At 38.6% G+C, this 17,744-nt stretch overlaps 1 protein-coding gene across 4 annotated transcripts in view; it reads left to right on the top strand.

The window, feature by feature from the left end:
* The window catches only part of DMD (dystrophin), a 2,642,350-nt gene that overhangs the window by 2,082,326 nt on the left and 542,280 nt on the right, over nucleotides 1–17,744 (top strand). The window lies entirely within an intron of this gene.

The following is a 17,744-nucleotide window of genomic DNA, read 5'->3' as shown; positions in this document are numbered from 1 at the left end:
TAAACTCAGTGCTGGTGGACACACATTCTCAATTATTTAAGTAAATTTGGTATGGAAATACAGTTTGACCTCTTTCAGAACACAAAATTGCACCAAAAAGTGGCCTTCTATAAAAAGGGGTCTTTTCAAAGAAATGGACACTATATACATTGTTTGGTTGTCCGAAAATATATCACATGAAATCGGGTCTAGATCAGGGGGTGGTTTTCTCAAAAAGGTCCTCTTCTAGAGAGGTTTCAGTGCAATTTGTGGGATAACGCCTTTAATTGGGCACTTTCAGATCCAAACGTTTTATATGTTGTTACTGTTGAAAATGAACGACCTTTTGTAATATGGTTGTTTAAAAAAGTTTGAATTTAAAAAAAAGAAAATGGGCACTGAATATCCCACCACTTGGGGTCCCCATACCTACTGGGACACTTACCAGTCCTGCTGCAGCCTCAGGCTTGTCCATGAGTCATGGGCAAGAGATGACTCATGGACAAGGCTGCATGAGCAGACACACCAATCACATCCCACCACCAGGAGGGACACACCCCCTTCCACCACACACTAATCACCTCCTACCACCAAAAGAAGAGACACGCCCCATCCCATCACACACCAATCACCTCACACCACCACAAGGGAGGGACACGCACCCTTCTCCTGAGAGGATTTCCAACACTGTGAGCTAATGAAAAAAGGTATTTTTATAATAAATACAGGTGATAGAGGAATAAAGTTTAGATGTACATGGTCAGGATTAGGTACTGATTAACATATTAAGCTGACAGGTACTGGATCTGGAAGGAGGTTACAGGGTTTAGACAAAAGCTTACAAAAACACTCTGAACAAAACTATGTTAACAGTAGGGGTTCAAATAACATAAAAGCAGCTCTGCCTTAGTCATAAGTGTTATGTCCAAAGTCTCCCTAAATAGTCAAATTGTTTGATTGTTTTAGGATCCTTTATGACAAGTAATTGTTTACAGACATTTGTTACAAACAACGCAAGATAAAAATTTTCTCCAATTTATCACCTGTTTTCGCATAATGTGGATATGCATTTTTCGGTAGTCAAACAAAATGTCCTTTAAAGGATGTTGTTCACATGTGAGACATTCATATATGAAAGAGGCCATTGTATTTTTGTAACAGACAATACGACTGATATATTCTTGCCAGTGTTTTTTCATGCACCATCATCAGCGCCACTGCCCTTATACCTATTATGTGAAGACTATGCCAAGCTAGACAATTTTACTATTTTTTTATGTTTATCAGTAGTGTTGAGCAGCATAGGCCATATTCAAATTCCCGATATTTCGCGAATATATGGACGAATATTCGTCATATATTCGCTAAATTCGCATATTCAAATTTTTTCACATAAACAAAAATTAGCATATGCTAAAATTTGCACGCCAGTCTCACACCGTAGTATTAGAGCCTTCTTTATACCACACAAGCTGGAAGCAGAGAGGGATGATCACTGTGATGTGTACTGTGAAAAAAAAATATTCGTAATTGCCAATATATAGTGCTATATTCGCGAAATAAATTTTGTATTGCGAATATTCGCGAACAACACTATTTATCAGATGGTTTTAAATAAAAACACAAGTACTACTAGACTTTGTTTAAGTATATAACAGGCAGATACACAGTAAACCATCAGGTATTGTGATCTAACAGTTTCAGATTTTTGTTCAAAAATTATCACCTCATCTGAGTTATTTGTAATATTATCTTACGAATGTAGACTCTTCCTGCATTGTCTTCCTGTTCACTTTTGTTTTGTTTTAAAATTTTACAGATATAACATTATTGTAGTACGAATTGTGGACAGTCTGCCAATATGTTGAACACAGGAAAGGTCCAAATCCACAAGTTTATTGAAGCATACGACTATTAAAATCCATAGTGACTTTATAAACCTCTGACGCATTTCAAAACATTCTATTTGTTTACAGAGTTACTATGGATTTTAATATTTGTATGCCTCAACAAAACTTGTCGATTTTGACAGTTCCTCTAAGAGCTGGACCTTTTCCTTCATTTGGATATTCAAGTATCTGTGTCAAATGTCCCAAGGCCCCAATATTGGGGGCCCCAATATCACTGCTGTATTTGTATATACTATATTTGACATTGTATGAGGGAATATTACTTTACTGAGAGAGTAGTTGATACATGGAATAGCCTCCCTGTAGAAGTGGTAGCTGCAAATACAGTGAAGGAGTTTAAGCATGCACTGGATAGGCATAAGGCTATCCTTTATATAAGATAGAGATAGGTATTAGGCCATCCTTTATATAAGGTAGGATATTGGCAGACTAGATGGGCCAAATGGCTCTTATTTGTTGACACATTCTATGCTTCTATGTATATTTCTATAAGCCATCGATCACTGTGAGGTTGGAGACAGATCCATTTTAAAGCAGGCCTACAGGAAATTCCTGTTATGTTTGATTCATACACAGCATTTGGGTTCAGTTTCAGCAGAATTATTTGGCTGTTTTTGGTAGTTTTTTGGGTGTTTTTTATTTTTGGGATAGATAGATTTCTGCATTGTTGGGGAAGATCTCCAACCTGGAGAGCTTTACTTCTATTCCCCACTGTCAGACTGTCGCCCAGGAACTGTCCTCTATTACAGAAGGGTTGAGGGACATTCTTAGCAAGAAACACGCAGACAATGTAGTCCGGTTCCGACAGAAGCTCTTTATGGAAAAGGGGGGGGGGGGGGAGACTGATAACTGCCATGATAAAGAAAAGGAAGGAAAAAGCTTTTATACCTGCTATCGTGACAGACACAAATCACACTGTTACCGACACCTCATCCATGCTTCAGCCTTTAGCTCCTTTTACACATCCTTATACAAAATTAATAAAAAATGATATTAAAGTTTTATATATGCAAATGTGGTATCAATAAAAAGTACAGATGACGGCGCAAAAAATGAGCCCTCATACCGCCCTATATACTCAAAAATGAAAAAGTTATAGGTGGTCAAAATAGGGCGATTTTAGATTACTGATTTTGTACAAAAAGTTTTAAATTTTTTTTAAGCGGTACAAAAATATAAAAGTATCTAGCCATGGGCATCATTTTAATCGTATTGACCCACAGAATAAAGAACACATGTCATTTTTACCATAAAATGTACAGTGTGAAAATGAAACCCTCCAAAATGTGCAAAATTGTGCTTTTCCTGGATAACCCCTTTAAGGTGAAAATGGGCTTGGTCCTTAAGGGGTTAAGGACTCAGCCAATTTTATTTTAGCATTTTAGTTTTTTCCTCCTCACCTTCTAAAAATCTTAACATCCACAGATGAATATGAGGGCTTGATTTTTGCACGACCATTTGTCCTTTGTAAATCAATGACATCACTCATTTTACCATACAATACATAGTAGCATAGTAACTTAGTAACATAGTTCATAAGGTTGAAAAAAGACCAGAGTCCATCAAGATCAACCTATAACCCTAATAAGTCCCTACTGAGTCCCTATGCGTGCCGAAATAAAAATAAAAAATACTATTTGTGTAGGGAAATTGAAAAGAAAACTGCAATTTTGCAAATTTTGGATCTCAGACCAGAGCAGAAGACTTGTGGAGACGGACGGAGGTCCCCTCACCTGCCTCCGTCCGTCTCCACGGGTCTTCTGCTCTGGTCTGAGATCCAAAATTTGCTAAATTGCCATTATAGATTATGGAATCGCAACGCGGGCGATCCAATCATCCATTTTACCGACCAGACTGCCACAGATACTGTGATCTGTATTAATGACGGCATCTGAGGGGTTAATGAGGCACATCAGTCCATTAACGGGCCCGCCACTCTGGTGCTCGCGGTCATTTACAGAAGTAAATGTACGTCCTGGTGCGTTAAGAACCAGGGCACCAGGACATACATCTACGTCCTGTGTCGTTAAGGGGTTAAATGGGCACTGTCAGTTCCAAAAACTTTTTACATGTTGTTACTGAATGAAAATAAAAATTGAAGAGAGTTTTTAATATGGTTGTTTAAATTTTTGTAATATTTAATAAAGAAAAATCCCACCACTAGGGGTTCCCATACCCTCTGGGACACTAACCAGTCCTGCAGGCATGTCCATGAGTCATAAACAAGAGATAACTCATTGACAAGACTGCATGCGCAGGCACACTGTGAGCTAATGAAAAGATGTATTTTTATAATAATTACAGGTGATATAGGCATAAAAATTAGATGTACATGGTCAGGATTAGGTACTAACATATTCATTCTTTCTTTTGTGGGATCTGATAGCTATACTGTAAAGTATATAACTATTTGTAAGCTTTAATGTTATATTCAGTATATTGAGAGTAAAGATGCATAAATGAAAAAGATTAATTGAGCACACTGAACAAAGTAGGAATTGGATTAGGAGGCACTCACGATTCCAGATGGTGAAGGTTTTTTCTTTATTCTAGGTGCATAAGATTAAAATGCAGTGTGGCGCAGGAGTGGCACCCCGCTAAAATTTAATTATGCACCTAGAATAAAGAAAAAACCTTTACCATCTAGAATAGTGGGTGCCTCCTAACTCTATTCTTGCTTTGTTCATTATTATCTGTGATGCATTAGGAAGAGCACCGCTGCCAGCTACTCAGATATCCGTTATACTGTGCTGCCACTTGGGCTCCACTCAGGATACGAGTCCAGCTTTCGGAAGATGACAGTGCCGACAGCTGTGTCTCCTGTATGTGACTACTTGAGCATAAATGTTTCTTGGACTGGAAACATTTGGTTACAGATATACCACAGTCAGAGTAGCATCAAGTCTTTCAAAGTGTAAATAGTGAGGAAGGCATTTAAAGGGGTACTCCACTGGCCACCCTTCAGAACATTTAGTTACGAACGTTGTGTGAGTGCTGCAGGGATTGGCCATGCCCCGTAGTTATGTCATGCCACACCCCCTCAATGCAAGTCTATGGGGAGGGGGTGTGGTGGCTGGCATGCCCCCTTCCATAGACTTGCATTGAGGGGGCATGGCGTTACATCACAGGAAGCCCGCAGCACGAACACAGCATTTGGAACTATATGTTCCGAACGCTGACTAGTGGAATACCCCTTTAAAGGGATTTACATGCATGAACAATTCAGTTTGTAAACATTTTAAACTCTGTATGTAGTATGCGAAATATAATCAGCTTTGTTATTTCCTAATATAACAATGACAGAGAAAGGCAACTGCAATTTGCATAATAGAAAATGTAAAAACACATTCAGTTAAACATACAAGAAAAAGCACACAAAGGTAGTACATATCGTACAGTTCACAGTGGTACAATTACCATCTAAATGTGCTTATTTAGAAGTGCAGTAGCATAAAATTCTCACTGAACCTACTTGTTTGTGCACCAATCACATAATAAGTTCATTTTCCAGATGGAAGTACTACATCTTAATATGGCTGTAAGACAGGTGTGAACTATCCCCTAAAATTCTAGGTTGCTTAATGACGGTTTAAAACATTACAATCTATTATGGATTCAGCGATCTTAGCCATTCCACATAACAAATGTTTTTCCCCTAGAGTTGCGATATCAAAACATACTATAATGCCATAAAGTGAACAATTGTAAAACGTATTCAGATTTAGCGATTGGATAGTGGGTTGAAGTAATGAACAATTCTTGAAAGAAGAAGATGTCTGACCCCCTATTTAATAAGACCAAGCAGTAGCATGTAATTACAGTATTCACATAGAATTGTGTTATTCAGAGATGTAATGTGTAGCTACTAGGACCTGATGCAAAGGCTGCAACAGGGCCCCATGTGCCATTTATAATACTGGTATCTTATGGGGAAGAGGTGCCTTGAGGCCCCTATTAGGCACCAGGACCCCAATGCAACAGCTACCTTGGCAGCCTCTATAGTTACACCCCTGGTGTTACTGTGACATACACTACAATCCAAGGTGTGACAACAGAATAATGGACTCAAACTGCATCCTTATGATACCCACTAAATTCAACTGCCCTAGAGAAGATTTAAAATCTCATACCCTTGATATATGTCAGCCAAGAAATTTGGCAGCCAATTATGACATTTTCAAGATAGCCCAAGCTTTCTGATTTTAGCTACAAGACATGAGGGCATGACTGTATTAAAAGCTGAGCTGAGCCAACAAAACTCAATATGACTTGAAATAGTGTGCATATCTACTGCTACAGCAGCCACTGTTTATCTTGTACCTCACTATGTAAATTACAGATTATTTATTTACCTCTAAGTACTTGATTTATGTGGCACATTCTATTGAAGCAATTAAATGGAATCCGTCAGCTCAATATCATGCTCAGAGCTTGTGTCAAAAACACAATGCCATTCTGCAGCCGGCACGCCTCCTCACTCCCCTACCCCGATCTGCCTTGAATGGCTTGACATATAGGGCTAAGTCCTGGAAGCTGAGCCCTTTACATTAATCAGTCAAAGAAAGGAGGGAGGAGGGGTGTATTTTGCAGCTCGGCATCGCCTCCTTGACATGAGCACTGAGCATCATACAGAGCTGACAGATTCCCTTTAATAACCCTAGGTATCAAAGTCGCCAGATACTAGACGTCATACAAATGTCACTGAAGCTTTTTTTTAATTATTATTTATTTATTTATTAACATGTAAACTTTTCTAAGCACTATGCACAAACAGTATAGGATAATGAACATTATGTTAGAGGTGAGTTGGGAGTAGTAGTACTATGAATATTATTAAGTCATGTGGCAGTGGTGCAGCTTACCTTTTCTAAGTATCATGTGGTAACCACAGAGGATGATGAGCATTATATTAGAGGTGAGCTGGGAGTAGTGGAACTATGGATATCTTTATAGTACATGGCAGTGGTGCAGCTAACCTGGTGTTCCCTGTGAACTCCCCTAACTTTTTTGTCAATGGAGGTCCTGTAGTGGAAAGTGCAGGTATGAGACTTCTAAACACCAATGTTCTGTGAAACAACTGTTAGACTTGACTTAAACTTCTTGTGCAAATTCAATACATTGCAGTTGCTCTGGCACACATTTAAGCCAGATGAATGGACATTTGGTTACTGTCCATTTAAATGATACCATTACATTTTCAGATTTAATGAAATTTTTGATTTATTGATTTGTTTGATTTATTATTTGTTTGATTTATTGAAATGAAATTTATGGAAATGTTTAAAGTCCTATTTAGCCTTCTCTCTACTGATTAGGATCTTCACAGGTTTGCTTACTGTAGTGCAATATGTATCAAAAACTTCCCAAATACTCAAAGGACAGTAACTTTTGATGACATGTCAGCCACCCAGCACTAACCCTGACTGTAGGTAACTGAAGAGATTGTTGTATTGCAGAAGGACCCTTGCTTAGCTTATTCTTCAATGTCTTAGAAGAAGAAAAAAAACTCATTGGAGATGAAGACTTGAGCACTTTAGCCTCACAGCATGGACAGGAACAGAACAGGATTTCACCTCAATTTCACCTAGAAATGACACATGACGTCTAGGTGTATCTAGGCCTAGCAAAAGCAGAAGCTCAGAAATGTTGCACTGGAAAAAGCTAGGCCTAGACTGACTAACTAGTTTGGGCCCACCCCTTCTTTTGGAAAAGGAGGTTGGACTAGGGACATCTCTCCCAACCATTGGCTTAGTAAGGATCACATGACCAAGTCATTATTCATGTGATACACCAATGCAGATTTAATCCCTCACACTTATTTTAATACCTCAGTGTATGGAGGTGCAATACACACACATACCTTTGCAAATAAACTTAGAGTACCCCACACACATTTATGCAGTTTGTAGAAATCTTTTCACTCCATGTGACAGCTTCTATAGGATGGGAGCTGGAACTCTGGTACTGGGACACATATCACTTTGAGATAACTGAAGTCTAATCCACCATAGACTAGCATCTTCTGCACCAAAGGTTAGACACCATAAATTGCATCTAACCTCTTGGTTTTTCCAAAATTTCAAGATTTAGATAAACTTTCTCCATTCTAACAGGAATACATTAATCCACGCAAACCCAACAATTATTTGAGGGGGTTTGTCCTTTTAGATGCAACACCCTGCTGCATCCAAAAAAAAGTCTATAGATGACGGGATGACGGGACCCATAATGAGACATATCCATTAGCAACCATAGAGGAATCCCACTGCACACATGTTGGTTTCCTGGACATCCGGGGCCTGCACAAGGGAGATAAAAGAAGTCATACATCAAAATGCAATCCTGTTTTGGTCTTGCTCTGAGATTATGTGATTGCCGATTTGGCCAGCGATGTGGACTAAACATCACATTAATTTCTATGAATAGAGGAAATCATTTCCTTTAGCATTTCACAAGTCGAAAAGGTGGTGATGTAGTGTCAGAGCCGGAACAGACGTGAATCATATTTTGTAAAGAAAGTTGAGGGTAAGGAAATTACCAATACAGCTATTTACATCATTCACAGTACTAGTGGGCAGGGAAAAAAAAGAAGGTGGGCAAAATTGTTCCTGGAATGAATGCTGTGCATATCACATGTGTGGCTAACACTCCATTCATTCTCGATGGAGCTGCCAAAGTTTCCAAGTTCAGCACTTGGGAATGTTTTTCAGCCCCCAAGAGAATGAATGGAGAGCTAGCTGTGCATATGCTGTTCATAAAATTAATTCCGGTCTGGTGAAGCTCCTATTGGTCAGAACCCCACAGGTCATCTTGTTATCCTCTATCTTGCGAATCGGGGAAACCATCATGAGATTGGAACATCTATTAAAGGGAATGTTCACATGTAGCATGTAGACTGGGAATGTATGCTGAGTTTAATTTTATATTAATATTCATTAATTTTCTAGTATAATTTAATACCACATAAAATCTGCAGCATAAAATCCATAGCATAAATACTGACAGATAAATGCTATGTGTGAACAAACCATAAAGATAATATTTTACAAGGCAATGTTATACTGTAAATAGGTGGAAGCGATATTTGAATATCGCACCAACACCATTTTCTAGAAAACAGGAAGCTTTTGGCATCTGTATAAATCACTTTCTATAAAGTGCAACAATAACAAAGGAAAGACTTGTCTGTCTGTGAATAGAAGAAAACATCTGCTGGCATAAACAGAGGACGGGGTTTGCCTTCCATTCATTCCCACAGTGATTTAGTCTTTGTAGAAGGTATCAGAATATAATTGTTCTAGACAACTGCTTAGCATGCTTTGAAGTCTATAGAAGAACTTTTTTCCAGTTTTATCTGAACTCCAGCTGTCTGCATCCAACTGTACAATCAATATGAATTAGGCTGACCCACTTCTATTTATATGTCCTTTATTACATTCTGTTGGCCTACTCATGATTTGTAATAGATAAATTAGGTACAATTTCAGTTTTCTTCAACATCAGGGTAATATCACGGCTGAATGTTTCGGGTACAACATGAGACAATGTTAAAGTAATGCATGGACACATTTATATATTAACAGTATGATTTTAGGATGGTAATCTTCATCTCATACTTTTTCTTCTAAACTCATATAAAATGCCAGATTTTAAGTTTTTAAGATGTCTACTCTGTGCGTCACCAGCAACATCTATGACTAATACTTTAGTGAGTAATGTTTATCTCAAATTATAGAAAATGATCTTAAATGTATTTGAAGTGTTTTGGTTCTCTATACTAATTGTATAAATTACCAAAACTTTATAGAATCTGACAAGAAAGCATAGCCCTTCTACAATATTAATAAGCAACAAAAAAAATAGCATGATGTTCCTGATATATTATGTCCCAGTCATCATATTTTACTAAGCAGCCAGGAATCAAACTTTTTGAATTACACTGTAGTCTTGTGTACAGCAGTTTTTTTCATAATTCCAGTGTTCAAGAAAGCCCAAAAGGATATGTTATGAGGACATCTTAAGAATAATCTGTCACCAGTATCACCAGCACTAACCTGGTGTACAAACTTGTAGTTCGGTGACACTGATGATAATGATATTTACTGATTCCCGCTCTGTGCTTCTGTTCTTGATACATGCAAATGGCCTGTTTGGTGCAGGAAAGGGGGTGCGTTCCCTCGTTCCTTGAGCACAGTGACATCCAGTCAGCAATCCACAGGGTAACCCCTCCTTCTCTGTGCTGAGCCTTCTCAGCTGCAGAATGGAGCTCCACTTTTCAGAGACTCAGTAGAGTGGAGGAGACATTACTCTGTGGATGTCCTGCCAGTCATCATCATTTATGGGGAGCTTGGTAATGCCTTCCATGCACCAAACAGGTCACCAAACCAGGAGCTTGGGAATGCCTCCCGTGCATGGAAGAACCAGAATCACTGCAGAACTAAGGCACAGAGAGTGTACAACAGGTTAGTGCAGGTGATACTGATGACAGATTCCCTTTAAAATATGACCCTTTTAGGATGAAACACAAAATCCTTTTTGGAAGAGGTTTCCTTGTTTTGTCTTGTTGTAATCTAGTCTCTCTGCCTTAACCTCTTGAGGACAAAGGGCGTACCTGTATCCCCTTGTCCCACTCCCCTTCTATGATGCACTCTCAGGAGCTTAGTGCGGGTCATTGTGGGCTGGTCCCTGTCGCTATTTGCTGCCGATCAACTGAGAGGACGGTGGGAAGGCCTTTACCTGCTTCCTCACCGTCCGATCGATAATCCAAAGCTCCAATCAGCCATAGCAAGCTGGAGCAGCAGAGCACCGATTAACACTGATCAATGTTATGATATGGTATAGCATTGAACAGTGTATGCAATTTGAAAATTGCATGTAATAGTCTCCTATGGGGACTATAAAATTGTGTTTAAAAAGTAAAAAAAAAAAAGCAAATGTCCGAACTATACAAAATATAACGTCACTTTAGTCCAGAATTGCATATTTTTGCCCACCTTGTATACCCTAAAAAAAGTATAAAAAGTGATCAGTAAATCCCATCAAAACAAAAATAGTACCGATAAAAATACAGATCACGGCACAAAAAAGGAGTCTTGCACGTCTCCGTATATGGAAAAATAAAAAAGTTATAGGGTCGGAAGAGGACATTTTTAAACATGCTAAAGTTATAATGTTTTAAAAGAAGTAAAACAAAATCAAACCTATATGATTCGGGTATCCTTTTAACGGTATGGACCTACAGAATAAAAATAATGTGTCCTTTTTACTCCTCAAATAATTTTGCCCCACAAATAACTTGTTTTAAGTTTCTCCATAGATTTTGTAGTGTAAAGATTAAAATAATTACAAAGTAAAATTGGTGGCGCAAAAAACAAGCCCTTATATGGGTCTGTAATTTTAAGTGTTATAATCTTTAGAAGGGGAGGAGAAAAAAAATTGCAAAAGTGCAAAAATGAAAAATGGCCCGGTCCTCAAGGGGTTAATCAAGTTACAGGCCTGCTCATTTTAGAAGCAAAATGAGTCTTAAATGTTAAGGCATTTCATAATCATTCTTGCGTTTGGACCAGTTTAACACACTTTTGGCAGGGGCTACATACAGAAAATGACATAATGTAATTTGTAAACCAGCTATTTATTGGACAATAAACTGCCAAAAAAATGACCCAAACTGTTGTTTTTATTTTACTTTTTTTTAACTGCCCCCAAAAAGTCCTCTAAATGTAAAATTTTAGCCATCCTAATAATAGCCATAAAATTTTATTACAGGAAAAACCCTTATTTTTGGACATTCGTTGATGGTTTTCAAATACCCTTTCAAGGGGGTATTACCACAAAGATAAATAGGTCTAGACTGATGCTTTATGTGAAATTAAACAAACTTCCAATGTCCATTCATTTCTAAATATGTACTGAGACATGCATTCATTGGCCACTTTTTAGGTACTGCTTGCTAGTACCGGGTTGGATCCTCTTTTGCCTTCATTCTTTGTGGCATACTATCTACTCTGTCATAAAGGGGCCAAAGTTTGCCTATAGTTTGTCCCCCACAACATTATACCACCACCAGCCTATACCGTTGATACAATGCAGAATTGATCCATGCTTTCATGTTGCTTATGTCAAATTCTGACCCTGTCATCTGAATGTTCTGGTTGAAATCGAGACTCTTAGGACCAGACAACATTATTCCTGTCTTCCATTGTCCAATTATGTTGAGCCTGTGTGAATTGTAGCCTCAGTTTCCTGTTCTTAGCTGACAGGAGTGACACCAGATGTGGTCTTCTGCCGCTGTAGCCCATCTGCTTCAAGGTTTGATGTGTTGTGTGTTTAGAGATGGTATTCTGCATGCCTTGATTGTAACATATGATTAGTAACATAGTAACATAGTTCATAAGGTTGAAAAAAGACCAGAGTCCATCAAGTTCAACCTATATCCCTAATGAGTCCCTACTGAGTTGATCCAGAGGAAGGCAAAAAAAAAAAACCTCATACTAGACTCCAATATGGCAGTCAGAATAAATCCCTGGATCAATGTTCTGTCCCTATAAATCTGGTATACATATCCAGCAATGTTATTACTCTCCAAAAATGCATCCAGACCCCTTTTGAACTCTTTTACAGAGTTCACCGTGATTATTTGAGTTAATGTTGCCTTCCTGTTATCTCAAACCAGTCTGTCCATTCTTTTCTGACATAAAGAAGACATTTTCGTCCTCACAATGGATATGTTTGGCATTCTCTGTAAACCCTAGAGATGGTTGTTTGTTTTAAAATCCCAGAAGACCAGCAGCTACAAAAATTTGCATTGCTGCCCTGGCCTTACCGTAAGCACCCAACAAAAAATGAAAAATGATGGTCTCTCTTGAGTTATTGTCTCTGGATCAGGGACAACCAGTAATATCCCTTTTATTGGGATCTCTGGGGTTTCTTAAAGTGAATATGTCACCTACAATTTTTTTTTACTGATTATAGCCAGAGAAGGAAATATGCTATTTTTCTAATCTGTTTAGTTTTGATTGTATTTTTTCTATTTTATATTTACTATAATTTACAGGAGCATCCTTCTTGTTTGAGCTGTTTTTAACAGCATTTACACATATGCTTTATAGCAAGATCTATGGACATAGACATAAATATCCTTTCCAGACCCTATTATTTGTAAAGAATGGGTTTGTAAGTATGTTCTGTGACCTCTGTGACCTGTGCAGAGGTAATTTTGCAAGGGAGGGCAGGCTGAGCCTCTATTGTCTTCTCCATCTATTAGTGTCACCTACCAATGTAATTCTGTACAGCTCACTTTTCAGCAGCCATCTCCATATCATCACAGGCACGAACAGGAAATCCCAGTTTAGTTTTCGGCATAGTGGTAAAATAAAAAAACTGAATAATTTCAGGCTTCTGTTAAAGGGTAGCTCCCACCATCCTATTTTTTTTTCTGTCCCTGCCTATTGCCAATCTATCCCTAACACCCTCCCTGCTTTAAATTTTTCTTTTTACTATATTAAAAATGCTTTTTGTCTGCCTGGCAGTGTGCTCACTACCAGGCAGACTTCCCCAGCAGGCACCACGTCACTGATGCCTGCTGGGGGGGGACTTCCGCCCTTAGTTCATCTACACAGGGTGCCTCCAGCTGTTACATCACTACGACTCCCAGCTTGCCCTGACATCTATTGGCTGTCAGGGCATGCTGGGAGTTGTAGTATTGAAACAGCTGAGGCACCCTATGTAGATAAACTATTAGTTACATGCAGCGCTAGCCCGTCCCCTCCGTCACCCCCCCGCACCATACCCCGTTCCCTCCATCACAACACCACCACTCCCCCCCCCCCATTACACTTACTGCAGAGTCCGGCAGCGGGCGTGCAGGGACAGCGGCGGCGATGAGGTGGAGGCGGCGGCAGCGGCGATGTGAGGGAGGAGTGGCCTCCCAGCCAGTGGCCGGGGAGCCAATACGCTTGCTCCCTGCCTGTCTGATTGAAAGGCAGGGAGCGAGCGCAGGCTGAATGAAAAAGGACCGATTCCCGGCCGCATCGGTCCTTTTTCAGGCGTGACGTCATGCCAGGCTGCAGCTGGCCACTAGGAGGGAGACCCCTAGTGGCCGGTTTTCAAATGTAAATTAAACAATTTTAATAAAAAAAATAAAATAAAAGTATATTAGAGATATGTTGTAGTACATAAGTACTACAACATATAAAAAAAAGTTGGTGACAGTGCCCATTTAAGTGAAATTTTTAAAAATAAAAACCAAAAAATCTTAAAAAAATATGTTTAACATAAGAATTGAATTTCAACAGAAGGTATTTTTTTATGGCGCATTCTCTTTAAATGGGCACAGTCAGATTCAAAAACTTTTTATATGTTGTACATCTTGGCAAAATGGTAACCTTTCTAATAAAAAAATTTAATTTCCTTTTTTATATAAATCATGGCTTATAAAAAACATCCCTAGGGGTCCCCATACCATCCAGGACATACTCCCGTCAAGCTGCAGCATCATCTTTGTCCCAGCTGAAGCAAAGGCGGGGACAAAGACCAGTAAGTGAGGGTGGGACTAGCCTTTCTCTGTGTTCACTCCTGTCCTATGAGACTGCAGCATAAAAACAGAGAGGAAGGGTTACAGAGCAGCCTGCAGTAATTTGATAAAAATGCATTATGTTGTTTACAAATAGCTATATATAACTATTTCAAGTATTTCGAAATAATTGATTTTCTGTAATATTTCAGTATACAGTAAATAATAATTGGCCTATTAATGATTAAAACATGGCTTTAAACAACAGATTGATCATTGGATGTCTCGCCTCATAATACCTTGTGATAAGATTTGTAATGTCTTTTTTGCCTCTAAGGTATTATCTGTATAAATGTATGCTCTCCATAATTTGTCTTGGATATTCCAAAGAATCTCTAGATTACAGTTAAAATCACATCCCTACCAATGCACATATTATTCATCTTACATTTGTCAGACCTCAATTACCTTTTAAAGAAAGTGTATTTGCCTGCAATGGATAGGGAAAACTGTGAAGGAGTGAAAATGTATTTTTTTGCTCCAGTTTAATATTTAAAGAATCTGTTAAAAAAAAAAAAAAAAAAAGTGAAAGACGAGAACTTGCGTGAACCCTCTGCTGAATTCAGAACATACTGAAACGTATTTTCAGAAGATAAAGTAGAGAGATAGTGGGACTTATGGGAATTCCCTATCTAGTCTGGGGAGGTGTGTCTCTTTTCAATATATATGGCTTTTGCTATGTACGTTCACTATTAAAGTGTTATAGTAAGAGCTTACTCTACAGAATATATACACAGATGTGTCATTTTGACCTTACTGCACTCATAATTTCACATTGTAAAACTATATTATTCATAATTTTCTATGCTTTTAGCTAAAATAAAATATGCCTGAGCAACAAATGTTTTATAGCACATTATTTCATTTTCAATATCACTCCTCGACAAGTAAGGCTTTTTTATTATTGTGTTTTATACACTTTTACCTTGTCACAAAGAAATTATTTTAATAGAAATTTCAGGGGATGCTGGGCTATATTTCACTTGCATCTCAATTTCAAACCATTGTGTAGATTTTACTGTAGTAACATGGATTTTGCAACTGTACTAAAGTCAGTAGTTATGAATGAAATGAAGTCTTTGGTTGGGTAGTCAGGTTGACAAGAAGAGATATCTAACGATGCAAGAACTTGAAGGAGACCCTGGTGTACATTGTTTACAGTGTTCTTTATGTATTCTTAGCTTGTGCATCAGTAGATCTCGAGGAGGTATTGCAACCAGAAGCCAAAATCAAAATCTAATATGGTGAAAAATCTGCTTCTACTTAGCTTGTAATGTTTTGTTTGTCTCTTAGATCCAGTCTTGATATGTGGGAGGAAGAAAGGACTATAAAAATAGGATTATACCTTGATGACCCCAAAGGGGAATGTTTTGCCTTTGCATTACTTGAAAACAGATATTGATATTTAGTTACATAGTTAGTATGGTTGCAAGAAAAGACAAATGTCCATCAATATCAACCAAGGAGTTTAAGGGAAGGGATATTGGCAAATGAAGGGAGAAGAGATTGTTTTCCTGTCTGTTTTCTATTTTCTAATTATAGATTGTTTAATTCTATTTTGTCTGCCTAATTGAAGGAATGATAGGGGGTGGTGACAGGGATAACTTGCAAAATGAAACTCACAGTTTCCTGTACTCAGCAAACTGAAGGGGAACACTCCAACTGGGAAATTGTGCAGATGTTGTTGAGGCTAGAGCAGGGTTTCCCAATGAATCCAACAGTTCCTTTCTTTTTAGCTCATTCACTAGCCTTTTAGTAGCTTCTTTGCTCCTTGGTCTTTCTTGTCTTAGTCCTTTTGGTACTGCTATTGCAAAAGTTGCCCAGTTGCCCATAGCAACCAATCAGATCGCTTCTTTCATTTTTAACGAGGTCTCTGCAAAACGAAAGAAGCAATCTGATTGGTTGCTATGGGCAACTGGGCAACTTTTCCTTTGCACAGGTTTTGATAAATCTCCCCCAATATTCTTACAAGGGTAATATATACATAACTTGTTATATATACAGTCATGGCCGTAAATGTTTGCACCCCTGAAATTTTCCAAGAAAATGAAGTATTTCTCGCAGAAAAGGATTGCAGTAACATGTTTTGCTATACACATGTTTATTCCCTTTGTGTATATTGGAACTAAACCAAAAAAAAGGGAGGAAAAAAAGCTAATTGGACGTAATGTCACACCAAATTACAAAAATGGGCTCAACAAAATTATTGCCACCCTTAACACCCTTTGGGAAAAATAACTGAAATCAGTCGCTTCCTATAGCCATCAATAAGCTTCTTACACCTCTCAGCCGGAATGTTAGACCACTTTTCCTTTGCAAACTGCTCCAGGGCTCCCTTATTGGAAGGGCGCCTTTTCCCAACAGCAATTTTAAGATCTCTCCACAGGTGTTCAATGGGATTTAGATCTGGACTCATTGCTAGCCACTTCAGAACTCTCCAGCGCTTTGTTGCCATCCATTTCTTTGTGCTTTTTGACATAGGTTTGGGGTCATTGTCCTGCTGGAAGACCCAAGATCTTGGATGCAAACCCAGCTTTCTGCCCTGGGCTGTATAGTGCGACCCAAAATCCGTTGGTAATCCACAGATTTCATCATGCCTTGCACACATTCAAGGCCCCCGGTGCCAGAGGCAGCATAACAACCCCAAAACATCATTGAACCTCCATCATATTTCAATGTAGGTATTGTATTCTTTTCTTTGTAGGCCTCATTCCGTTTTCGGTAAACAATAGAATGATGTGCTTTACCAAAAAAGCTCTATCTTGGTCTCATCTGTCCACAAGACATTTTCCCAGAAGGATTTTGGCTTACTTAAGTCTTACTTTTTTATGTCTCTGTGTCAGCAGTGGGGTCCTCCCTGGTCTCCTGCCATAGCATTTGATTTCATTAAATGTTGATGGATAGTTTGTGCTGACACTATATCTTTGGAACTTATTTGGGGCTGCTTATCCACCATCCGGACTATCCTGCGTTGACACCTTTCCGAAATTTTTCTCTTCTGTCTACGGTCAGGGAGATTAGCTACAGTGCCATGGGTTGCAAACTTCTTGATAATGCTGTGCCCTGTGGACAAAGGCAAATCTAGATCTCTGGAGATGGACTTGTAATCTTGAAATTGTTGATATTTTTCCACAATTTTGGTTCTCAAGTCCTCAGACAGTTCGCTTCTCCTCTTTCTGTTGTCCATGCAGTGTGACACAGACACACAATGCAAAGACTAAGTGAACTTCTCCCCTTTTTATCTGCTTTCAGGTGTGATTTTTATATTTCCCACACCTGTTACT

This window comes from Hyla sarda, chromosome 2 (genome assembly GCF_029499605.1).
Source record: "Hyla sarda isolate aHylSar1 chromosome 2, aHylSar1.hap1, whole genome shotgun sequence".
Taxonomy (NCBI): domain Eukaryota; kingdom Metazoa; phylum Chordata; class Amphibia; order Anura; family Hylidae; genus Hyla; species Hyla sarda.
This window is presented reverse-complemented; position numbering and strand designations above follow the sequence as displayed.